At 48.6% G+C, this 25,863-nt stretch overlaps 1 protein-coding gene across 4 annotated transcripts in view; it reads right to left on the bottom strand.

Annotated features, from left to right (window-relative positions):
- The window catches only part of CDH24 (cadherin 24), a 1,353,690-nt gene that overhangs the window by 775,380 nt on the left and 552,447 nt on the right, over positions 1–25,863 (bottom strand). Inside the window, exon 1 of one of the 4 annotated variants that reach the window (XM_069633834.1) lies at positions 15,670–15,764. The exons of the other annotated variants lie outside the window; for them this stretch is intronic. The gene's annotated coding sequence lies outside the window, so the exon portion shown is untranslated. Of the gene's footprint in view, positions 1–15,669; positions 15,765–25,863 lie in introns of those variants that run through there. 4 annotated transcript variants of the gene reach the window in all.

Here is a 25,863-nt window from a genome sequence, read left to right as displayed (position 1 = left end):
CCCATTGGACTCCATGGGGGAATTTGCTGGTATTACCGGCACTGGTAACACAGTACATTATTTGCCACTGAAATGGTGGAATGACCCCCAGCTTTTAGCTGCAGGTCATTCCAGCCAACCTCACCGGCATACTCATAGTTGGACGGTGTGGTAACGTGCCGGTAAACGTTAACACTGGCACGTTAATGCTGTACCGGGCAAATCGTAATGAAGGCCAAATCAACTATTATTGGAATGTTTTCTGGCGCACTCCTTTTAGCTGCCACTGTTTCATCTGGCAAATAATGTATAATGTCTAAATTGTTTGCCAGCCACATCAATTGTGATAAATAATATTTGTTTTTTGTAATACATATGAGTGACACATGAGTGTTTTTATTTCCCAATGGCATAAAACACCTTTCTGCATTGTCTGGGAGCAGTGTGAACAATTTAATAGCCACAACCAAAACTATTGTTTATATTGACCATACAATATTTTTGTTGTGTATAGGAGTACTTTTTCTAGGTACTAAGGTAGGTCTTGAAGTCTTGCTCGCTTTATAATCACATAACACGTTTTATTAGCCTATATCTTTGGAAAAAGTGCTGTAAAATGTACATTTTACACTGATTTGCAAATAATTGCAGAGGTTGGGAGGGGAGCATTCCCCTCCAAACTCTATTCAGGGATGCTAGCTCACTAACTACGTATGCTCACAAAATGGCTAATCTCATTAGTCAGTTGCACACCTGGAAAGTAACATGCACACGAAAGACAACCACTTCTGCACTTACAGTAAAATAAAGAGGGAACATTGATTGGGGTACATTGCAAACACACAGGAGAAATGAAATAGGGTACACTAAACACATAGAAGTGAAATGCGAAGAATATGCTGAAAGCATATAGGAGGGAGGAAACAATGCTGACATACAGAAGCGAAAACAAAGGATACTTTGCAGTAGAACATATTTAGAGCACACTGAAGACATACTGGAGAAAATAGTTCGGCTACATTGCAGAAATACCAGAAAAAAGGTGAAGACTGCACTGCAGACATACAAAACCAAAGGCACAGGACACATTACCGACAAACAGGAGAAAATCACCATCAGCCACACAGGAGAGAATGTGAATAACATTGCAGACTGTAGTGGGAAAGGGGAAGATTGCACTGCAGACATACAAAACCAAAGGCAGAGGACACATTACCGACAAACAGGAGAAAATCACCATCAGCCACACAGGAGAGAAGGTGAATAACATTGCAGACTATAGTGGAAAAGGGGAAGATTGCACTGCAGACATACAAAACCAAAGGCACAGGACACATTACCGACAAACAGGAGAAAATCACCATCAGCCACACAGGAGAGAAGGTGAATACTGTTGCAGACTGTAGCAGAAAAGGTGAAAACTACATTGCAGAATTACAAAGGAGACAGTGAAAGATTGTATTTCAGACATATGCTGTCCACTTGGTGCTACGAGGCTCCTGCCCTGCTCCCTTAATCTGTTTGAAGGGGGATCGCCCCTGCAAGCAGCCCAATCATCTGCCTTCCTCTCTCGATGTAGGCTCTGCATCCGGTCCTCCTTCCACTGGGCTGCCTCTCCCCCCTCTCAGCCCTCTCACTTTACTTCCTCCCCTCTTCCTGCTCCTTATCCCCACATGTGTACCCTTCTAACTCTCCCCAGTCAATAGTCCCTGTTTGCATTTCACACCACTGCTACTTCGTCCACTCTAACCGTTGTTCGCTCAAACCCCTGCCCCCATACTTACCTCGCCAGTTATGTTGGCACACACGGCCGGCCTCAGTGTCGGCAGCACCGCGGGCAGCAAAACAATAATCTGGTACTGCCCCTCCCCCCGAGCGACCTATTGTTATTAAATGCGTTCCGGGGCGCATTTCATTTCAATAGGGTGCGCCTACTCCCACGACGGCAGCACAGGGGAGACCTTGAAAGATTCTCCTGAGCTGGCGTGCGGGGGGGGATTTGGGGGGGCTAATGGCACCCCGGGCTTTCGCCCGGGCAGCCCTGCCGTGGTGGCACCCAGGCACCCTTCTACCCCCTCAACCTGTTTTCTGTCTTGCCCTTCCCTCTCCTCTGAGCAGCAGCCGCTCAGCTTCACTCGCTTAGTGGCCATCGTGAAACAGACTCTTGCTATCATCATGCTCGCTGAGCATTTGCTCAGTGGTCACTTTAGATTGGGCATATTGTTTCTTGGGACCCTTCTCTCTCACGTTTGGCGTTCGAGGGACTAAAACGAGGGTCCAAAAAGGGGATGCTAAAAACATTAGATATTGCAGAAGTGGTCACGATTGCTTTGGAAAATAGCCCCCCACCCCCAACTTGTAAACATTGGCTTCGTCTCAGGCAATAACCGGTAGGCAGTGGATTATCTGCTGATTATGACCCCCCCCCCGCCCCTCCTGGTCTGTGAGGCTTAATTATAGACGCTGGGGAAAAGCCTAGAGAAATATCATCGACATTTAAGATATCATTTTAGGGAAACTTTGTTATACAGAAAGACGGATATATTAAATGCATGTAAGAGAAAAGACCAAGGAAACATTTGAGGCACACAGAAGAATGGCATGCGGAACCCTTGTAGACCCGCAGGAGAAAACTCTTCAGAAGCACAGAGAGGAAGAGCATGACGGGTGCATCTCCCTACCTCCTTCTCCATCACCTATTCAAAACTTCCACTCAGTCAAGAAATGTCCCCAGTCCTACATTTGGGAGCTGGATTCCCTCCAAAGTGTTAGCTACACAAACGTTCACTTACTTTGCTTGGCCAACTAGGGTAGGTGTGGTTAAAAAATCAAGGCCTAGCTCTTAGGAGGGGAGCGAGCCGGACAAGATATGGCGTAGCACTGTAAGCACTTTGAAAGAAATGGATGACATACAGAAGCATGATTTATATACCCTATATTTCGTATGACTGGTGCCGAAATTGTATACAGTTCAAAGCAGTGTCTATGTGTAGATAAAACATTACATAACCACTAACCAAGGAGGTCATGGTCATTCGTGGGCCTAGAATGGGAAAGTACTTGATGATGACTCTTGAATATACATGCAGAGGTTGCCAACTTAGGTGGGATATGGTTCCAACAGTGACAGAAGTTCTTGATATGGAGACGATAGACGGGTCAAAGGTGATTGTTCATCAGTGTTGGGGTGCATTGTAGCCTTTTCCATCATGGCAAGGCCTTGGATCTAGTGAAGGGTTCATAATAGGCTGATGTAGCGATGATTAACACAATGCGGAAGCACTTGCAGTGTGTGGGCAGAATGGTGGTGGCACCAGATCTTTTAGGATATGTGGACACTGACGCAGCGTGCAGGCATGGCCACCATCGAGGTGACGCTACATGTCCTGTTGTCCTTGCTGGCTCTTACACAGGGTCAGGCTTTGTAACTGAAGTTCTCAGATTGACAGTTACAGGGGGTCTGGACATGGGCTCTCACCTCTTCATCCCCGGAGTCAGTGCAACAATCAGGTCAAGCAAGGTCTCCAGAAGGCACATGGCTTGATGCTTTCATCAAGGCTGGTTGTGTCGTGACAAAGGAGTGAGCTCTTGTCTTTGCTTCACCGTGGTAGATTGGAAGGGTAACTCTCAGCAGATCCCTGTGGCTTCAAGGATCAACTTGAAGACCCTCTGCATTGTTCACAAGGCTTTCTGGGGCCTGGGACCGCTCTACCTCCAACTTTCTTTTCCAAAACATCTTCTTTCGCGAGCTCTCCGCTCATCCACCTCCAACTCTCTGAGGGTCAGATGCTTCTCCAAGCAGAGTGTTGGGGGCAGATCTATCTCCTCGGCTCGGGCCTCCCTCTGGAACAGCCTTGCTGCCTCTCGCAAACTTGAGCAGAACCACCTCCGGTATTGGAAGCAACTCAAGACCTTCCTTTTCACTTCCGCTTTCTCTCTTCCTCTCCCCTGCTGATGCACCTGATTGCTCTGTGCACTGGTCACCCTTTGAACTCTGGCCCAGGCTCCTACATGTCCAGTTGCCCCTGCACTGTCTCCCGGCTCCCAACCATTTAAGGGTCTGTATCTGCAAATCTACAGTCCCTTCTCTCTGCTTTTATAAGCCACCCGCTGGCTGCACTTATGAGTTAACTGCATGTCCCCCTTCCTCTGGCACTTCTCCCCTTCCCTCTTCCCTGCACTTGAGTGATCTCAACGCACAAGGCCTAGTAAGATCGTTATTTTGTCTTCCCTCGTTTCCCCTCCTTGTCTTGTCGAGCCTAGAAACACTTGTGTACAGGCGCGTTATAAATGCCACATCAAATCATATAACCGGACACATTTTTCATCAGCAGTGTTTTGAGGAGTTGCAGTTTTCGGCTGGGCTTCTCCTAACCTCACGCCTTCAGGTCAGCAGTTTTGAGACTGTAATTCCTTTGTGCTACACTGGCGCAAGGCCCCTCTGATATATTACTATTTATTGTTAGTTTTCCTGATTTCTTTCCTTGTTTAGTCCTGATCATAGATGAAAATACTGTATGTTGCCTTTGAAAGACATCAGGTCTCTCAGGGCAGGGCGCATCATATCCTCTAGTTTTCCTGTGCAACTCTCTTTGCACAGCTGCCTCTATGTGCTGCACGGGTTGTTATAATAGTAGGGTTACAACCTGCTGTACCTTAGTGGTGTCCATACCGGAAACTAATGTAAAATTCTGTGCCAAGTCCAGAGGCCAAACTTTGCTTATGCACTAGCACGTTCTGAATACTCACAACGTTGTAGGTAGGTTCGTCCTTTCTACCTTCTTCCCCCCACTGCTGTTAGATATTGGGGGTCATTACGAGTACGGCGGTAGGGGGTTAACGGCACCTTAAAGATGCCGGTGCCGTTAACCCCCTACCACCGCATTCCTAGGTCACATAGCGGGTCCCACTAAGGCCGGCTGGTAAAACCAGCCGTGCTTAGCTGGAGCCGCTAAGGGACCAGGGGCCTGTTATTAGCTCCCTCCCCATTCCCATTGAGTCCTATGGGGGCTCGAATGGGAATGGGGAATGGTTTTCTGAATGGAGATTTACCGGGTCCTCCAAGGTTGGAATGACCCGGTAAGTCTCCATTCTGAGAACCCGGACCCGGACAGGACTTTGGAGGCAGCCATGGTGCTAATAGCACCACGGCTACCTCCAAACTCGTAATGAGCCCCATTTTGTTTTTAATGTATTTCCCGCCCTTGCTCTCTCCCTGCCCTATTGGCATTTTGAAACAACATTTTCTTATTGCATAAGCACCTAACAAGCAAACAATAACATTAATAAAATATGTGAGTTAGTGACTGAGATATGGTGGCAGCCATATAAGGTCATGGCTACTGCTTTCCTCAGAGACCAACGGTTTCAGTTTCCAAGAACAAATATTATCTGTTTATTATTGGTATTTGGGATTCAAACCTGAATAAAGATCTCAGATGAAACCTGAGAACAAGCCAACGAAAGTTAAATGTTGTGACTAGCGCTGACTATGTGCTCCCAAAACAGTTGAATGGGTGTAACAATGTAATTGGGCCTGGGTTCTGGTCCTAGTCCTGACTGGCCATAAAAGTGGATGGTCTGCTTCCTTACGTTGTAGCAAAGGTGTGGAATCCCTAAGCTTGGAAGAATATTGTGACGAATCAACTTCCAGGGCACCAGTGGTCCATGGATGAATATCGGTTTCTAAACCATCAATCGGCACCACCCCTCTAGTACACCAGTAAGGATCCAAACAGATTAGAAACACAAGTCAATTATAAACCTCCTTGTCCACTTTTGGTTATGTGGACGGACAGCAGGCTTATTTATTTATTTATTGTTCGCTTGTTAGGCGCTTATACAGCAAGTACATACCGTTTCAAAGCGCCCACAGGGAAAGGGAGAGAAATAAAATGACACAAAAATATTCAAAAAACAATGAAGAGAAGGGAAAAAAAGGATGAACCTACTGTGCCTTTTGAGTTTTCAGAACGTGCAAGTGCAGCAAGGAAGAGGGAAGGGGGTAAGTGCTAGAGTGTCTGCGCCCGTGGGTGAGCAACAGAGGAAGTGCATTGTGTGGTGATTGCTACACAGTTAGAGGAGTGCGAACCTCAAGTGCGGAGGGTGTGCCAAGGTAAGTGCTGGGGAAGACAGAAGCTGCCCGATTGTGTGTGGGAATTCAGGGGCCCCGAGGATGCATAAAGGCCCAGGACACTAATCACAGAAACTGTGAGATTAGCAGAGGGGAGAGGATGGGAAGGAGGAGGTAAAGAGGAAAGTCGTGAGGAGCTTCCAGAATTTAGGAAAGTCCTGCTCCAGGTGCAGACGGAGGGGGAGGCTGATCCATAGGAAAGAGCCAGCTCAGGAAAGCGACTGACCTCCTGCCCTCTGTTTAGCAAAATGCTTCACACACAAAGAGTTGGTGCCAGAGGAACGTAGAGATCTAGAGGGAGAGTATTTAGTAAGATAAGGTTGAAGATAGTGTGGTCCCCGGGCCCACACAGCCTTGTGGATGATGCAGAGGGATTTGAATGAATTTAATCTGCGCAGCAACCGGGAGCCAGTGAAGACTTTTTAGGGCAGGAGAGATGCAGTCCCTGAGCTTAAGGCCAAGGATAAATCTTGCTGCCCTGTTCTGGATTAGCTGGAGGGGTCGTAGCGTGGAAGAAGGTAGATTCAGGAGGAAGCTATTGCAATAGTCAAGCCTAGAGAGAATCAGGGCACAGGTAACATTGAGCCTCTGGGGGAAAGTGAGAAAAGGGAGAATTCCTTTGAGAAGGAAGAGCTGAAAGTCAGACTTCTTGGCAATGTCCTGAGTGTAAGGGAGGAAGGAGAGAGAGGAGTCGAAGATGATGCCAAGGTTTCTGGCTTCAGAAGAAGGAGCCGGGGGAGAGCCCATGGAGGAAGGCCAGAGTGAAGGGAAGAAAGAGGGATCAGGGATCCCGATGGGAAGGATCTCAGTTTTACAGGCATTGAGGCAGAGATCTCCGAAGGGTTGTGGATCATTGGTTAGTTGCAACACAGCGAAAATACAATTATCACCCAAAGATAAAAGGGACTGTCCAGTCAAGGTTGTATACAAATCTCAACTTTATTATTATCACAACGGACAGTTCTCGCACACTGCAAAATACAACCCACCCTGTAAAGGAATGCAGAGGATAGACTGTTTCAAAGAAGGAAAAGGAATGCACTCTGGATACTGACAGGAGGGTAGTCGGTATAGTAAATAATCGCAATAGTTCAAGGATACTTGGTTTCAGCACAAAAAGAGCAATGGGTTGTAAGATGTCGCTAGGGAGCTTCAGAGAAGGACCAAGGGGACAGAACCACAATGTACCCTGTGCTGGAGGAGTTCTTAGTGTTCGGCATAGTCGAGTCGGTTTCAGGACACTTTGCAGCTTCTGCGACAGAGTTCAAGACGGGAGACAGCTGCGGGTATCAGGCAGCAGGTAGTTTGCTGAATGGAGCGGGACGGATGGGTGCGGGTTGGCCTATAGAGCGGCTCACGGCCCTGAATCGTTTCTCAGTGCTGGTCGGTGGTTCTGAAGCACGGGTCAAGACATCTTGGACAGCTTTAGCGATTGAAACGTAACAACAGTCAGCATTGCAGTTGGTTGCTGCTCGAGGGGCTCGACTTGCTCGAAAATGTCCTTCAAAGGTGGACATCGGTAGTTGCTTGTCGATGCACTCCTCCTAGCTTCTTCACTGGGTTTGTGTTGCCCTTTAAGGCTGACGGCCCAAAGCTGAGGAGAGTGTTGTAGGCAGCTGCCTTGTCCTTGGTTTAGTTAAGAGACACTCTGGCACTTCCCACCTAGGACGTTTGCTGCAGAGCCTAGCAGGGCATGCTGTGTGCTGGCTGGGTACCGGTCCTGGAGCTATTGGAGGGTCTTCTGGATTCAGTATCTCCCTCTGTTCCCTGGGAGATGTTTAGAGGAGGGATCTTGCTTCCCTCTTGGAGGTCCTGGCCTTCCTTCACTGGCAGAAGATGTAAGGCAGACTGTACCCTAAGCCAGCATCCAATGCAAAGTATTCAGATTATCTGCCAAATGAGGGGCTCAGCCCACTTTTAAAATGAAATGAGCCACAGTCATTAGTGTAGGCTAAGCCTACCATAATTAATCAATACTGGGTCCCCACACACAATCTCCTGTATGCATGCGGTCATAACCAGAGTGAAATGCAGCAGAAAAGGTAAAGGGGTGAAAACATGCAATACTAAATCCCACCAATCTCCCTGTCTATTGTGGAACAAAGGGTCTCTCTAGTTGATGGAGCTCTATGTGGTTCCTGATTAAAGCAGCAGGTCTTCCTTGAAGCTACGGCAAGACCAGAGGTTCTGTCTCCATCAATTCCCATACTTGTACCCTCTGAATGGGGTCTCCCTGCGGGGATGACTACTGTAACACGCAGTCCCAGACATGACATTTCCCTGTCAATCAATACTGAGGGTGGGAGCTGGCTTCAGGTTGACACTGTGCATATGAAAGGGTGTTGGGGGTTTCCTGTCTCGTTTGTTACCCTCCGCAGCCAGGTCCCACGTGAGCCTGTTTGAATTAAACTCTGATTAGTATGCGAAATTGCCTCTTGCAACAGAGATAAACAAAAGATCAGGGCGGATCTATTGAGCCTTTGCTAGTTAATTAGGCTGACCATGGCTCGGGGAAGGTTTGGTCCTCCTCCTTCTAAGATGACATGGTGAAATCCTGGCTGTCATATCCCAACTAAATATGACAGGGGGGACTGCGCCTGTAGGCTTTGTCCACCCAGAGTATGCAGGTGTATGTGTATGTCATGTCGTGAGCATAGGAGAATGTGTGCGGATTAGGTCTACACATTTTCCCGAGGCCGATCTACCATCATTCAATTTCATTTAAAATTTTGAAAAAGGCCAGGTGAGTGCACACACACTGTGCGGACAGTCAAATTCCTCACAAATATGACTACCAGAAAAGGCATTTTGAGGTGGTCCTACATAAAACTGCAATCTGCTGAGGCCCTTCTTGACAGCGTAGCTCTTCACCGGGACTAGATGTACAGATCTCCCTGCTATCCGAGAGAGAAAGACCCAGGCACATAATATCATCCCTGGATGTAGCAGGATCGGCCATGTTACAGGGCCGTGAGAGCCCATGTACTTAGGAAGCCTTGCCACCCTTCCAAGCAGGGACCCCCACAAGAGTTAGAGAACTAGGAGCCAAGAACACTGGCAGCCAACTGCATATAGGACCTGAGTCTGACTTCCAAGAACAACTGCAAAGGGAATGTTGGCATGGCAAGGAGTGGATTTCCTGGTTCAGTTGCGCTTGCTGGACTCTGTCTGCACCTTCTGCCACTTGCCATGTGCCCCCATTGAACCAGACCGCTGGGCAGCAACCAAGCTGTTCCTCTTCTTCTCTGTCATTTATATGTTGTCAGTGGCTCTGCAGTTGTCCTGCTTGCTTCAAGAATAACTGACGGTTGTTCATAGACTCTTTCCGAACAACCGGAACACCCTGAACTTCAACCTCCGATCTCCCACCTTCACTATAAATGAGTCCTGGCTGGCTGCAGTCAGAAGCTTCTAAAAATTCCTGATTGCAAGGTTCCCACCACTCTGCACACTTTCAGATAGGCACCAGAGAAGTCCTGAAGTCATGTTATCTTTGTTGTAGGCCCTATGCTTAACATTTGTCTTATTCCTAAAATAAGGGGGCTGTCAGGCATCAGGATCCGTCTTTTGCTCAATCACAACTCTGTCTCTCCAATATTTCCGATGGTCAACAAACTGACTAATATGAGAATTGATTCTACGGTACACCCAAGGCATCCTATGGTAAACTTGTAATCATAAACCCCCAGGTGACTTTGGTCCTTGCAGTTAACCAGATGTGAGAAAATAAAGACTAAAGTATGCTACCCTAAAAGATGTGATGTTTGCTACTTACTTCTATGCATACATAGCTTCTAGGAGATATATATGAATATTTCATATAAACAAACCTCTGTTTGGACATTCCTTTATTTTATTGTTTTATTTTAATTTTAAGTGGTACAGTTTCCATTAAAGTATTCACACTTGTCCACAATATACACATGACTTTCAAAATTTCATATGTATCAATTTATATAAAATCCACAAAAACACATTACCTTGTGATATACACTTTACATAACAATATGCATATACAAAATTCATAAATCAACGAAAACACATCATTTTGTTTTATTTATTTGTGTCCTTTATTGTGCATTTGGCTATTAAACAAGCCTTAAGCACTTTAACACACAACAAATAGCTACAATTGATTACAGAATAAGAGTTATATAAAATACATCATAATAATACAATTTGAAAAATTAAATAAACATTTCTTTAAGAACACACCTTTAAAATGATTGATTGCTAAAAGGAAAAATGTGATTGTCTAAATATAAATCAGCGAAAAGGTTAAAATTCACAATACTGCTCATTGCTTAACCCTACTTGTAAAAGCTTTAACATTTATTTCCATATGTTATAAGCTGCACTAGTTCTGCACAGTACAACATGCTCCAAAACTGGTCAGATTTCATCTCTTCAAGATGATTAACAAAATTGCTATATCCCCTACTATATTATGAATGTAGCAACTGGCAGGACAATAGTAAATAGCGACTTGTCTCTATAGCCCTTCCACAAAAACGAAGGCCCCGGGGGCACTACCGTATGTAGTAACGGCCCGCAATTGAGTTGCTTATTGCCATTAGTTCCCCACCCTGTTAGACCGGGGTACTAATGGTGTTTTTTTTCTGGCTGCGAGATGAGTTGTGCTTCACAGTCGAAAAAAAAGAAGTAAAACATTATTTTTTAATAAGGCCGGCACAGACAGGAAAATGTCAGTTTTCTCTTTCCGTGGTGGCCATAGTATACAAAGAAAATGGCCACGGTTGGTTTTTGTATACTCAGTAAATTCACCAGCTAAGCTCAGGTGGACTGTGACAGAAGTGTTCATGTAAAGGGGCTTAATAAAATGTAAAACTCTAACTTTTTCCATAGCAGGGCACAAGCAACCAAATCAAATGCCTTTCTCTAGTCAATTTCGCAATAGTACAAATTATGGTTGGTAACACGAGTCGCTTCGGCCATTGGGTATTGAATCGCACAAATGTTGTTGAGCGTACTATGCGCTTTTCTAAAGGCTGTCTGAAAAGGCTCAATCAAGTCCCTGGGCCTCATTACGATTTTGGCGGTAGCCATGCCGCTAAAATCGGGTCCGGGTTCCCAGAATGAGGAATTACCGGGCCATTCCGAGTTTGGAGGACCGGGTAATTCCTCACTCTGGGAACCTGGACCCGGGCCTTCCCCATTCCCATTTCAGCCCCATGGGCGATTACGATCGGCCCGTTGTTTGCTCCCTCTTCCCCTCGCGGGACCCGCTCTGCACGTCTGGTGAAACCAGACGTGCAGACCGGGTCCCGCGAGGGGACCTCGTAATCAGGCGGTACGGGGTTGACGGCGCCGGCACCTTTACCGGCACCGTTAACCCCTTACCGCCTGACTTGTAATGAGGCCCCGGGTCTTCAGTCCATCTAGTGACCTTTTTTAATAAGATGGTAGAAAATATTTTCGGACTCAAATCCAACATTGCCCACAATTGATAATTTCCTGTATCAAGTCTATCACCTTTTTTGTCTACAGGAATAAAAATAGATCTTTGCCAGCTGTTGGGAAGAATGCTACTAGTCTCGATTTAATTAAAGATGTTAAATAGAACCTTGGCCCAAAATTGGGGGTTTGCTTTAAAGAGGATGTTCGGTATTCCTTCTGGCCCAGCAGCTCGTGAGGCCTTCAGGTTACCTATAATGGTCACAAGATCGTCCAAATGATAACCCAGGGATGTTAAATTCGTTCTACCAATATAATGTGGGACCTTGATATTTTTAATTTTAGAATCTAATGTGGGAATACCATAAGGTTTCAGGGACAGGATTTAATTCCATAGCGGAGTGAATTCCCTGAGATTCATTGAAACAAGACCCAAACTTATGTTTATCATTGGTTTTAAGCAGACCAGCCAATAGTTGCCAATTCACTTTTCTGGTGGAGTGTTTGTGCTGATGCAACCAATTCTTAAAACATGTAGGCAAGTTCATTAAACTGGTCTCTTCATCTTTTCTAGACATCGTAAAATGTCCTCTAATGTTTGGCTACCTTTATAGTATGGCAACGTTTTGGGTGTTTTAATGTATGAAATGCAGATAAATGAACGCTCCCTTGTTTCCCAAATGGGTTGATTATATTTAAATAAGTACAATGTACTCGATTTTTGACCAGGGAGTCCATATCCCACCCTTGCTGCTTCATCCTGGACTCAAGCAGAGTGTAATTAGCTACCAAAATGTTGTTAACCTCCTTAATCTTAGATCCGTCCATATTACTCGATTGCCCTGTTTATTAGCGCTTAACTTTAGAGTTCTTGAGATGCATCGACCAATAGGGGCAATATCAATTGTCCACCACAATGAGGCGTGATCACTCACCTCATTAGGTTGAATTTTGACTAAACCACATTGATCAATTATCGCCAAATCAGCAATAACATAAACGATGTGCGAGCAAGAGGGACCATCAGACCATGTATGTGTAGAATTCCTATCTTATATAAGGTGAAAGGGCAAACATTACAAGTCATTCTGTTAAGAAACTGTTTCCATTGTCGATCCGAGTTACACATTCTCCTGTTCTCTAAGTGGAGGTCTTTCACATTTAGGTCTCAGGCTATCAGTATATGCCCTTTAGGATACATTTTTGTTCCAAAGTAAGATAGTCTCCCCTATTACTTTTTGAATTTGTTTGGAATGCAAACCAGTTGGTGGATTATAGGCATTCAAAATCAATATTCTGATTATAGGGTTTTTGGATGAGTTAAATATTGCTGATAACACATAAGGAGAATAATTGTGCCGTAAAAATTGCTCTAACTGTTAACTAGTTCTTATCTCAATCGCCAGACCCCCACTGGCACATCCTCGCAAGGAGGAAATAGCTGTATTATGTAATATAAAATAACCATTGATATTAAATGCACTAGTCAGCCACGTTTTCTGCACGATAAACAAATCTGTAGCCAAGATTGTGGCAAATCCAGTAGGATCTGTAAGGAATGATCTGTAGCCCATAGTATTCCAGGTCATCCAGATCAAAGAGCGATCAAAACCGTCTGTCAGATCACAGCATCCTTTACCCTTTCCAGAACCCATTGAGCAATTTCTTCTTAGTTATCACCTTTTTTTCACAGAGGAGTTGAGAATTCTACAGAATAGCACGTTCAGAAGGGTGATAATCTGAACCCTGTACCTTTACTGAAGGCTATCCACAAATTGAACTTGTTTCTTTACTCTGCGACTAATAGTCAATGAGAAGCCCATTTGCTCCAGTAAATACACTCTTGATGTTAACAATGCCACCATCAGAGGGGAAGTAAACTCTATGAGAGCCCAATTTGAGTCACTGCCCCACCTCAGTAATTCAATTTGGAGCATGTCAGCAGAAGAAATAATGATAAAATAGCGAATTCTGCTGAAAAGGTCCAAAATGTGAGAACAGTTTAAAAAGAGGCTATAATTAGAAGGATTACATTCCTCTATAATGCCCATTTATCTACTTCACATACATTTCCGTCTGCCGTAGGTTTGATCAGCCTGCACAGTCAGAGTTCTAGAATCCTCCACCTGAGCTGTAGTAGGCTGGTTTTCAGAAGGTTGATTGATTGCTGCAGTTTGCATCCTTTTCTGCATAATGAAGAATCTCGGTGTGCGAACCAGGCGGAAAAATCATATCGGCGGATGCCGAAGTATGCAGCCATTGATCTAAAGGGCCCTGAAGACAAACCTGCCTTGTAGAGCCATCCGCTAAAGTATTTGTTACCAATATTTGTTACCAATAGCACATTAACACAAATGAGTCATTATTTACAATGTTAAATGTTACTTTCATTGCTTTACTATCCAGTAAACAATATTTTGTTACCCTCCATTCCTGTCTACCCCATCTCACCTGTGAGCACTACGTAGCTTGGCTACTTGATCAATACTATCATTGGGTGAGCCTGTAGCAAAGGGATAGGTAGCCTGTTTGCCTACATGTGTGAAGGAAAATCTAGGGCAAGGCATTCCTCCTAACAGTATTTTTCCAATTGAAAATGCCCAAAAAAATGCAATGCAGCAGGCACTCTACAGTTATGGAGAATTGGGATCTGGGCGGGGGTAAAGAGCCAGATCCCAAAGACAGGGTTTCATCCAGTCAAACTTTTCGACAGCTACCCAATCAGTGAGCACTGTCACATTGAAACTTTACAGGCTTCTGCCCTGGCAGACTCTCAGAATTGGATGTATCTAGATATAGCCACTGCAGCCTTGCACCCAGAGGCCAGCAGAGTTTTGCCCATGCATGGTTGCATCAATTTCACATATCCTCTTCACATAGCAGCGATGCTTGGCTGCAAGACTCTGCACTGTATTTTGAATGAGTGTCACTAGTAGGCTCATCCCTGAGAGTAAAGCAGGAATGCACCCCCTGAAATGGAAAAAAACAGTGGGGCCCTCACAACTTGTTGTGCATGGGGCATTGCATGAGGCAAACAGGGTACATGTTATGCCCAGACTTGAGGAGCTTAGAGTCTCTCCCGGAGCACATTAGTATTGGGATTGTTGATGATTCTTTCAATTATGACTCAACTGTAACGAATCAGCAAAACAGTCAGTGAACACTGTGAACATACAGGACATCATGCCAGAGGAGCCGAAGCCGGTCCCTCTTGGGGATCAATGAGAAAAGGACCAAACGGAGGTGGCTGGGCTGTAAGTGATAATCCTATCTCTGTTTCAGTCATTCTGTGATACCGATGTGACAATTACATGCACTGACCATGCCCAGCCTTACAACTAGGAAATATTCAAGCATGTGAATCTATGAACAATCTATTGATAGAGAAATGGGACACGCACAGGGATATCACACTAGTAACAGATTGGGACTTAAAATCTCTTACACTCCCTAACCCCTAAGTCAATCTTTCTTAACTGCCATGATCATGTCTACTCATGACTCAAGAATTGGGCATCCCCAATGGCTTCCTTTCACCAAAATCAAAGGGGTCGCAGAAGGGACACCGGAAGCCGTTTCAGCTGTTGATTGGACCACAGGATGGGATGCCGCATGTCTTTTGACCAATCACATTACAGGAAGTGGATAATTAAAAAGTCTGTAGTAGGTGCAAAACGAACAAAACCATTAGCGCACAAATAAACCCCGTTTGAGAAGACCTACTGAAAGGGGCATAACATTCTTAGCATTCTATGGATTTTAAAAGCCAGCTCAAGCCTGGAGGACCCGTAATGCATTTCTAGCGGCTAAAACCTATGCAACTCTGGTAGAAGCAGTTAAAAGTCAGGCATAGAAGTGACTGTGGGAAGTGCTGAACCTACATGATGGCCCTGCCTCCGGTGCCACGCCACAGAAGGCCTGGACAATGGCCTGTAGATGGTTCCTCGGCAGGGGGGAGGGCGGAGAAAGAGGGGGAAGGGGGCAGCAGAGGGCTGTGGGTGGAGTTTACAGAAGTGCCCTTACCTTCACTCCACTGGGAGCAAGAGACTCGAGAGATGATTTGTGTTAAACCTTAGCGTCTCAAGAAGATACATGCTGCAATTGCATCAATTACCCCCGCGCCCCCCCTCCCCCAGTATTACCTGATTAATGTCTAGTCCATCGTCCGTCTCGCGTCCCCACAGCTGCTTGCCCTCTGAGTCGAATTCTCCTCCTAGTCTTGGTTCTCTCCTAACCCCCTTTCCCCTAAGCTGGTGTCACTCCGGTGTGCCTCAACACCCGCCCGCACCCCCCCCCCCCACCGATTCCCCCCCCCGTCCCAGAGCGGGTGTCTCTGACCTGTCCGCCAACCAGCATGTTCCATGTATCCCCTGCCCTGTTGTGGTCTCTCTCACCAGTCTCCGGGACCCGTGCCCCTCTCCTGTCCGTGTGCCCTGGGCTGCTGTCTCGGGCCCGGCCTATGTCAGTAGCCCGTGTTTCTCACCTGTCCCTCTGTCCCCTCAGCAGTCCCTTCCCATTTGCCCCCAAGAGCGCCTGCATCTGGACTGCCTGCTCTCCCTCCCCTGCTCCTGCCACAGAGGCCCATTGGTATGCAGGTCAGGCAGGCCTACCCCTGACTGCAAAGGCATCCATTTATAAATCACAAGCAGTGAAGAGAGAAGGGGCAGAGAAATGAGGGCCGGGCACACACGCACGAGCTCGATAGCGAGGGAGAGAGGCAGAGGAGGGGAGGGAATAACTGGGAAAGACACACAGAGTGAGATAGATAGGAATGGAGGGAGAGAAAGGCGGAAGACTCGAGGGGACGGGGCACGAAAAGAAGGCAGATGGAAATGAGCTGGGGAAGGGCAGCCGAAGAGCACAAGAGGGAGGGACGGTGGGAGAGAGGGCGTGATGACAAGGGCGACAGGGGGACGAGCAAAGGGAGACATGAGAAAGACGGGGCAGAGATGAAACAGAGACAATAACAGAAAGGGGGAGAGGCAAAGGAGGCAAGAGGTGAATTAGACAGGGTGGGAGAAAAGGAAGGAAGCAAAGGAGAAGAGGAAAGCAGACAGGGTGGGAGAAAGGACGGGGGAAGGAAAGCAGAGAGCGGGAGAGGGAAGCAGAGAGCGTCGGAGAAAGGACAGGGGAGGAGAGGGAATCAGACAGGGTGGGAGAAAGGGCGGGGCAAGGAAAGAAGGTATAGGGAGTGGCAGAGGGGAATCAGACAATGTGGGGAAAAGGACTGGAGAGGGAAACAGACAGTGTGAGAGAAAGGACGGGGGCTAGAAAAAAGGAGGAGAGGGAAGCAGGCAGAGTGGGAGAAAGGACGGGGGCTAGAAAAAAGGAGGAGAGGGAAGCAGGCAGAGTGGGAGAAAAGACAGGGGAAGGAAAGCAGGAGAGGGAAGTAGAAAGGGTGGGAGAAAGGACGGGGAAGGAAAGAAGAGAAAGAGGGGAGAGGGAATCGGGGTGAGAGAAAGGACGGGAGAAGGAAAGAAGAGAGAGCGGGAAGAGGGAAGCAAACAGGGTGGGGGAAAGGGCGGGCTTAGGGAAGAAAAGATAGAGAGGGGAGACGGAATCAAACAGGATAAGAGAAAGAACTGGGAAGTAAAGAAGAGATAGAGAGAGTGTGAGGGAAGCAGACAGGGTGAAAGTGAGGACAAGGAAAGGAAAGGAGAGATAGAGAGGGGAGAGGGAAGCAGACAGGTTGGGAGAAAGGACAGGGGAAGGAAAGAAGAGATTGAGAGGGGAGAGGGAAGCAGGCAGTGGGAGAAAGGAAAATGGGAGGAAAGGAGATAGAGAAGAGGAGAGGGAAGCAGACATGGTGGGAGAAAGGACAGGGGAAGGAAAGCAGAGAGCGAGAGAGGGAGAGGGAAGCAGAGAGCGTGGGAGAAAGGAGGGGAAGAAAGGAGATAGAGAAGGGGAAAGGGAAGAAAACAGGGTGGGAGAAAGGACGGGGAAAGGAAAGGAGAGATAGAGAGGGAAGCAGACAGAGTAGGAGAACGGAAGGGGATGGAAAGAAGACATAGAGAGGGAGAGAGCGAAGCAGACAGGGTGGGAGAAAGGACGGGGGAAGGAAAGACGTGACAGAGAGGCGAGAGGGAAGCAGACAGTGTGGGAGAATGGACGGGCATGGAACGAAGAGATAGAGAGGGTGTGAGGGAAGCAGACAGGGTGGGAAAAAGGATGGGGGAAGGAAAGAAGAGATAGAGAGGGGAGAGGGAAGCAGACAGGTTGGGAAAAAGGACAGGGAAAAGAAAGAAGAGATTGAGAGGGGAGAGGGAGCCGACAGGGTGGGAGAAAGGACACGGGAAGGAAAGAAGAGTGAGAGAATGGGAGAGGGGAGCAGACAGGGTGGGAGCAAGGACAGGGGAAGGAAAGGAGATAGAGAAGGGGAGAGGAAAGCAGACAGGGTGGGAGAAAGGACGGTGGAAGGAAAGAAGAGAGAGAGGGAGAGGGAAGCAGACAGGGTGGGAGAAAGGACAGCGGAAGGAAAGAAGAGATAGAGAGGATGTGAGGGAAGCAGACAGGGTGAAAGTGAGGAAGAGGAAAGGAAAGAAGAGATAGAGAGGGGAGAGGGAACCAGACAGGTTGGGAGAAAGGACAGGGGAAAGAAAGAAGAGATTGAGAGGGGAGAGGGAAGCAGACAGGTTGGGACAAATGACAGGGGAAGGAAAGTAGTGATAGAGAGGGGAGAGGGAAGCAGACAGTGGGAGAAAGGACAAGGGGAGGAAAGGAGATAGAGAAGGGGAGAGGGAAGCAGACATGGTGGGAGATAGGACAGGGGAAGGAAAGCAGAGAGCGAGAGAGGGAGAGGGAAGCAGAGAGAGTGGGAGAAAGGAGGGGAAGAAAGGAGATAGAGAAGGGGAAAGGGAAGAAAACAGGGTAGGAGAAAGGATGGGAAAGGAAAGGCGATGGAGAACGGGAAAGGGGAACAGACAGGGAGGGAGAAAGGACAGTGAAGGAGAGAAGATAGACAGGATCAGAAAGGACGGTGGAAGGAAAGAAGAGGGAGAAGGAGAGGGAAGCAGACAGGGTGGGAGAAAGGACAGCGGAAGGAAAAAAGAGATAGATAGGATGTGAGCGAAGCAGACAGGGTGAAAGTGAGGAAGAGGAAAGGAAAGAAGAGATAGAGGGGGGAGAGGGAACCAGACAGGTTGGGAGAAAGGACAGGGGAAGGAAAGAAGAGATTGAGAGGGAGAGGGAAGCAGACAGGTTGGGACAAATGACAGGGGAAGGAAAGTAGTGATAGAGAGGGGAGAGGGAAGCAGACAGGTTGGGACAAATGACAGGGGAAGGAAAGTAGTGATAGAGAGGGGAGAGGGAAGCAGACAGTGGGAGAAAGGACAAGGGGAGGAAAGGAGATAGAGAAGGGGAGAGGGAAGCAGACATGGTGGGAGAAAGGACAGGGGAAGGAAAGCAGAGAGCGAGAGAGGGAGAGGGAAGCAGAGAGAGTGGGAGAAAGGAGGCGAAGAAAGGAGATAGAGAAGGGGAAAGGGAAGGCCATAGAGAACGGGAAAGGGGAACAGACAGGGTGGGAGAAAGGACAGGGAAGGAAAGAAGAGATGGAGAGGGATAGAGCGAAGCAGACAGGGTGGGAGAAAACACAGGGGAAGGAAAGAAGAGCTAGAAAGGGGAGAGGGAAGCAGACAGGGAAGGAGAAAGGATGGGGGAAGGAACGAAGAGAAAGAGACGGGTGAGGGAAGCAGATAGGGTGAGAGAAAGGACGGGGAAAGAAAAGGAGAGATAGAGAGGGAAGCAGACAGAGAGGGAGAATGGAAGGGGAAGGAAAGAAGAGATAGAGAGGGGGAGAGTGAAGCAGACAGTGTGGGAGAAAGGACGGGGGGAGGAAAGGTGTGATAGAAAGGGGAGACGGAAGCAGACCGCGTGGGAGAATGGACGGGCATGGAACGGAGAGATAGAGAGGGCCTGAGGGAAGCAGACAGGGTGGGAGAAAGGATGGGGGAAGGAAAGAAGAGATAGAGAGGGGAGTGGAAAGCAGACAGGTTGGGAAAAAGGATAGGGAAAAGAAAGAAGAGATTGAGAAGGGAGAGGGAAGCAGCCAGGGTGGGAGAAAGGACAAGGGAAGGAAAGAAGAGTGAGAGAATGGGAGAGGGAAGCAGACAGGGTGGGAGAAAGGACAGGGGAAGGAAAGGAGATAGAAAAGGGGAGAGGGAAGCAGACAAGGTGGGAGAAAGGACGAAGGAAGGAAAGAATGGAGAGAGGGAGAGGGAAGCAGACAGGGTGGGAGAAAGGACAGGGGAAGGAAAGAAGAGATAGAGATGGGGAGAAGGAAGCAGACAGAGTGGGAGAAAAGACAGAGGAAGGAAAGGAGATAGGGAAGTGTGTGAGCAAAGCAGACAGGGTGGGAGAAAGGTCGGGGAAGGAAAGACATGATAGAGATGGGTGAGGGAAGCAAAGAGGGTGGGAGAAAGGACGGGGAAGGAAAGGAGTGATACAGAGGGGAGAGGGTAGTAGGCATGAGAGAAAGAATGGGGGGATGAAAAAAGAGATACAGGGGGGAGAGGACAGCAGACAGGGTGGGAGAAAGGACGGGGAAGGAAAGAAGAGATAGAGAGGGAAGAGGGAAGCAGACAGTGTGGGAGAAAGGATGGGTGAGGGAAAGAAGAGATAGAGAGGGGTGAGGGAAGCAGGCAGTGTGGGAGAATGGATGGGCACAGAACGAAGAGATAGCGAGTCAGGAGAGCGAAGCAGACAGGGTGGGAGAAAGGATGGGAGAAGGAAAGAAGAGATAGAGAGGGCAGAGGGAAGCAGACATGGTGGGAGAAAGGATGGGTGAGGGAAAGAAGAGATAGAGAGGTGAGAGGGAAGCAGACAGTGTGGGAGAATGGATGGGCACGGAACAAAGATAGAGAGGGTGTGAGGGAAGAAGACAGGGTGGGAGAAAGGACAGGGAAAGGAAAGAAGAGGGGGAGAGGGAAGCCGACAGGTTGGGAGAAAGGACAGGGGAAGGAAAGAATAGTGAGAGAATGGGAGAGGGAAGCAGACAGGGTGGGTGAAAGGACAGGGGAAGGAAAGAAGATAGAGAAGGGGAGAGGGAAGCAGACAGGGTGGGAAAAAGGACGTGGAAGGAAAGAAGAGAGAGGGGGGAGGGAAGCAGAGAGGGTGGGAGAAAGGGCGGGGAAGGAATGAAGCGATAGAGAGAGGGAGAGGGAAGCAGACAGGGTGGAAGAAAAGTCAGGGTAAGGAAAGAAGAGATGGAGACGGGGAGAAGGAAGCAGACAGAGTGGGACAAAAGATAGGGAAAGGAAGGGAAATAGAGAAGGGGAGAGAGAAGCAGACAGGGTGGGAGAAAGGATGGGGAGGAAAGACTTGATAGAGAGGAGAGAGGGAAGCAAACAGGGTTGGAGGGAGGACAGGGAAAGGAAGGGAGAGATACGGAGGGGAGAGGGTAGTAGACAGGAAAAAAAGAATGGGGGAAGGAAAAAAGAGATACAGAGGGGGAGAGGACAGCAGACAGGGTGGTAGAAAGGATGGCTGAAGGAACGAAGAGATAGAGAGGGCAGAGGGAAGCAGACAGTAGGGAGAATGGATGGGCACGGAACAAAGACATAGAGGGGGGTGTGAGGGAAGCAGACAGGGTGGAGAATGGACGGGGTAAGGAAAGAAGATATACAGAGGGGAGAGGGAAGCAGACAGGTTGGGAGAAAGGACAGGAAAAGGAAAGAAATGTGAGAGAATGTGAGAGGGAAGCAGACAGGGTGGGAGAAATGACAGGTGAAGGAAAGAAGAGAGAGGGGGAGAGGGAAGCAGAAAGGGCGTGTGAAAGGGCGGGGAAGGAATGAGAAGATAGCGGGAGATGGAAGTATACAGGGTGGGAGAAAGGACAGGAGAAGAAGGAAGAGAAAGGGACAGGGAGAGGTAAGGAGACAGAGTGGGAGAAAAAACAGGGGAGGGAAAGGAGATAGTGAAGGGGAGAGGGAAGCAAACAGGGTGGAAGAAAGGATGGGGAAGGAAAGGAGATAGAGAATGGAGAGGGAAGCAGACAGGGTGGGAGAAAGGACGGGGGAAGGGAAGGAGAGATAGAGAGGGAAGCAGACACAGTGGGAGAAAGAATGGGGAAGCAAACAATAGGGGGGCGAGTAAAGCAGAAAGAGTGGGAGATATGACAGAAAGGAAAGAAGAGATAGAGAGGGGAGAGAGAAGCAGACAGAGTGGGAGATAGGACAGGAAGGAAAGAAGAGCTAAAGAGGGGGAACGCGATGCAGACTGGGTTGGGAGAAAGGGCGGGGGAAGGAACAACGAGAAAGGGAGGGGCGAGGCAAGCAGACAGGGTGGGAGAAAGGACAGGGGAAGGTAAGAAGACATAGAGAGGGGGTGAGGTAAGTAGACAGGGTGGGAGATAGGATGGGGAAGGAAAGAAGAGATAGAGAGGGGGAGAGCGAAGCAGACAGGGTTGGGAGAAAGAACGGGGGGAGAAAAGGCGTGATAGAAAGGGGAGACGGAAGCAGACCGCGTGGGAGAATGGACGGGCATGGAACGAAGAGATAGAGAGGGTCTGAGGGAAGCAGACAGGGTGGAAGAAAGGATGGGGGAAGGAAAGAAGAGATAGAGAGGGGAGAGGAAAGCAGACAGGTGGGGAAAAAGGACAGGGAAGAGAAAGAAGAGATTGAGAAGGGAGAGGGAAGCAGCCAGGGTGGGAGAAAGGACAGGGGAAGGAAAGAAGAGGTAGAGATGGGGAGAAGGAAGCAGACAGAGTGGGAGAAAAGACAGAGGAAGGAAAGGAGATAGGGAAGTGTGTGAGCAAAGCAGACAGGGTGGGAGAAAGGTCGGGGAAGGAAAGACATGATAGAGATGGGAGAGGGAAGCAAAGAGGGTGGGAGAAAGGACGGGGAAGGAAAGGAGTGATACAGAGGGGAGAGGGTAGTAGGCATGAGAGAAAGAATGGGGAGAGGAAAAAAGAGATACAGAGGGGGAGAGGACAGCAGACAGGGTGGGAGAAAGGACGGGGAAGGAAAGAAGAGATAGAGAGGGCAGAGGGAAGCAGACAGTGTTGGAGAAAGGATGGGTGAGGGAAAGAAGAGATAGAGAGGGGTGAGGGAAGCAGGCAGTGTGGGAGAATGGATGGGCACAGAACGAAGAGATAGCGAGTCAGGAGAGCGAAGCAGACAGGGTGGGAGAAAGGATGGGAGAAGGAAAGAAGAGATAGAGAGGGCAGAGGGAAGCAGAAAGTGTGGGAGAAAGGATGGGTGAGGGAAAGAAGAGATAGAGAGGTGAGAGGGAAGCAGGCAGTGTGGGAGAATGGATGGGCACAGAACGAAGAGATAGCGAGTCAGGAGAGCGAAGCAGACAGGGTGGGAGAAAGGATGGGAGAAGGAAAGAAGAGATAGAGAGGGCAGAGGGAAGCAGACAGGGTGGGAGAAAGGATGGGTGAGGGAAAGAAGAGATAGAGAGGTGAGAGGGAAGCAGACAGTGTGGGAGAATGGATGGGCACGGAACAAAGATAGAGAGGGTGTGAGGGAAGAAGACAGGGTGGAAGAAAGGACAGGGAAAGGAAAGAAGAGGGGGAGAGGGAAGCCGACAGGTTGGGAGAAAGGACAGGGGAAGGAAAGAATAGTGAGAGAATGGGAGAGGGAAGCAGACAGGGTGGGTGAATGGACAGGGGAAGGAAAGAAGATAGAGAAGGGGAGAGGGAAGCAGACAGGGTGGGAAAAAGGACGTGGAAGGAAAGAAGAGAGAGGGGGAGGGAAGCAGAGAGGGTGGGAGAAAGGGCGGGGAAGGAATGAAGCAATAGAGAGAGGGAGAGGGAAGCAGACAGGGTGGGAGAAAAGTCAGGGTAAGGAAAGAAGAGATGGAGACGGGGAGAAGGAAGCAGACAGAGTGGGACAAAAGATAGAGAAAGGAAGGGAAATAGAGAAGGGGAGAGAGAAGCAGACAGGGTGGGAGAAAGGATGGGGAGGAAAGACTTGATAGAGAGGAGAGAGGGAAGCAAACAGGGTTGGAGGGAGGACAGGGAAAGGAAGGGAGAGATACGGAGGGGAGAGGGTAGTAGACAGGAAAAAAAGAATGGGGGAAGGAAAAAAGAGATACAGAGGGGGAGAGGACAGCAGACAGGGTGGTAGAAAGGATGGCTGAAGGAACGAAGAGATAGAGAGGGCAGAGGGAAGCAGACAGTAGGGAGAATGGATGGGCACGGAACAAAGACATAGAGGGGGGTGTGAGGGAAGCAGACAGGGTGGATAATGGACGGGGTAAGGAAAGAAGATATACAGAGGGGAGAGGGAAGCAGACAGGTTGGGAGAAAGGACAGGAAAAGGAAAGAAGTGTGAGAGAATGTGAGAGGGAAGCAGACAGGGTGGGAGAAATGGCAGGTGAAGGAAAGAAGAGAGAGGGGGAGAGAGAAGCAGAAAGGGCGTGTGAAAGGACGGGGAAGGAATGAGGAGATAGCGGGAGATGGAAGTATACAGGGTGGGAGAAAGGACAGGAGAAGAAGGAAGAGAAAGGGACAGGGAGAGGTAAGGAGACAGAGTGGGAGAAAAAACAGGGGAGGGAAAGGAGATAGTGAAGGGGAGAGGGAAGCAAACAGGGTGGAAGAAAGGATGGGGAAGGAAAGGAGATAGAGAATGGAGAGGGAAGCAGACAGGGTGGGAGAAAGGACGGGGGAAGGGAAGGAGAGATAGAGAGGGAAGCAGACACAGTGGGAGAAAGAATGGGGAAGCAAACAATAGGGGGGCGAGTAAAGCAGAAAGAGTGGGAGATATGACAGAAAGGAAAGAAGAGATAGAGAGGGGAGAGAGAAGCAGACAGAGTGGGAGATAGGACAGGAAGGAAAGAAGAGCTAAAGAGGGGGAACGCGATGCAGACTGGGTTGGGAGAAAGGGCGGGGGAAGGAACAAAGAGAAAGGGAGGGGCGAGGCAAGCAGACAGGGTGGGAGAAAGGACAGGGGAAGGTAAGAAGACATAGAGAGGGGGTGAGGTAAGCAGACAGGGTGGGAGATAGGATGGGGAAGGAAAGAAGAGATAGAGAGGGGGAGAGCGAAGCAGACAGGGTTGGGAGAAAGAACGGGGGGAGAAAAGGCGTGATAGAAAGGGGAGACGGAAGCAGACCGCGTGGGAGAATGGACGGGCATGTAACGAAGAGATAGAGAGGGTCTGAGGGAAGCAGACAGGGTGGGAGAAAGGATGGGGGAAGGAAAGAAGAGATCGAGAGGGGAGAGGAAAGCAGACAGGTTGGGAAAAAGGACAGGGAAGAGAAAGAAGAGATTGAGAAGGGAGAGGGAAGCAGCCAGGGTGGGAGAAAGGACAGGGGAAGGAAAGAAGAGTGAGAGAATGGGAGAGGGAAGCAGACAGGGTGGGAGAAAGGACAGGGGAAGGAAAGGAGATAGAAACGGGGAGAGGGAAGCAGACAAAGTGGGAGAAAGGACGGTGGAAGGAAAGAATGGAGAGAGGGAGAGGAAAGCAGACAGGGTGGGAGAAAGGACAGGGGAAGGAAAGAAGAGATAGAGATGGGGAGAAGGAAGCAGACAGAGTGGGAGAAAAGACAGAGGAAGGAAAGGAGATAGGGAAGTGTGTGAGCAAAGCAGACAGGGTGGGAGAAAGGTCGGGGAAGGAAAGACATGATAGAGATGGGAGAGGGAAGCAAAGAGGGTGGGAGAAAGGACGGGGAAGGAAAGGAGTGATACAGAGGGGAGAGGGTAGTAGGCATGAGAGAAAGAATGGCGAGAGGAAAAAAGAGATACAGAGGGGGAGAGGACAGCAGACAGGGTGGGAGAAAGGACGGGGAAGGAAAGAAGAGATAGAGAGGGCAGAGGGAAGCAGACAGTGTGGGAGAAAGGATGGGTGAGGGAAAGAAGAGATAGAGAGGGGTGAGGGAAGCAGGCAGTGTGGGAGAATGGATGGGCACAGAACGAAGAGATAGCGAGTCAGGAGAGCGAAGCAGACAGGGTGGGAGAAAGGATGGGAGAAGGAAAGAAGAGATAGAGAGGGCAGAGGGAAGCAGAAAGTGTGGGAGAAAGGATGGGTGAGGGAAAGAAGAGATAGAGAGGTGAGAGGGAAGCAGACAGTGTGGGAGAATGGATGGGCACGGAACAAAGATAGAGATGGGGAGAAGGAAGCAGACAGAGTGGGAGAAAAGACAGAGGAAGGAAAGGAGATAGGGAAGTGTGTGAGCGAAGCAGACAGGGTGGGAGAAAGGTCGGGGAAGGAAAGACATGATAGAGAGGGGTTAGGGAAGCAAAGAGGGTGGGAGAAAGGACGGGGAAGGAAAGGAGTGATACAGAGGGGAGAGGGTAGTAGGCATGAGAGAAAGAATGGGGGGAGGAAAAAAGATATACAGAGGGGGAGAGGACAGCAGACAGGGTGGGAGAAAGGACGGGGAAGGAAAGAAGAGATAG

The sequence above is a fragment of the Ambystoma mexicanum genome, chromosome 13 (genome assembly GCF_040938575.1).
Source record: "Ambystoma mexicanum isolate Mex_15411 chromosome 13, UKY_AmexF1_1, whole genome shotgun sequence".
In the NCBI taxonomy this organism is placed as follows: Eukaryota; Metazoa; Chordata; class Amphibia; order Caudata; family Ambystomatidae; genus Ambystoma; species Ambystoma mexicanum.
This window is presented reverse-complemented; position numbering and strand designations above follow the sequence as displayed.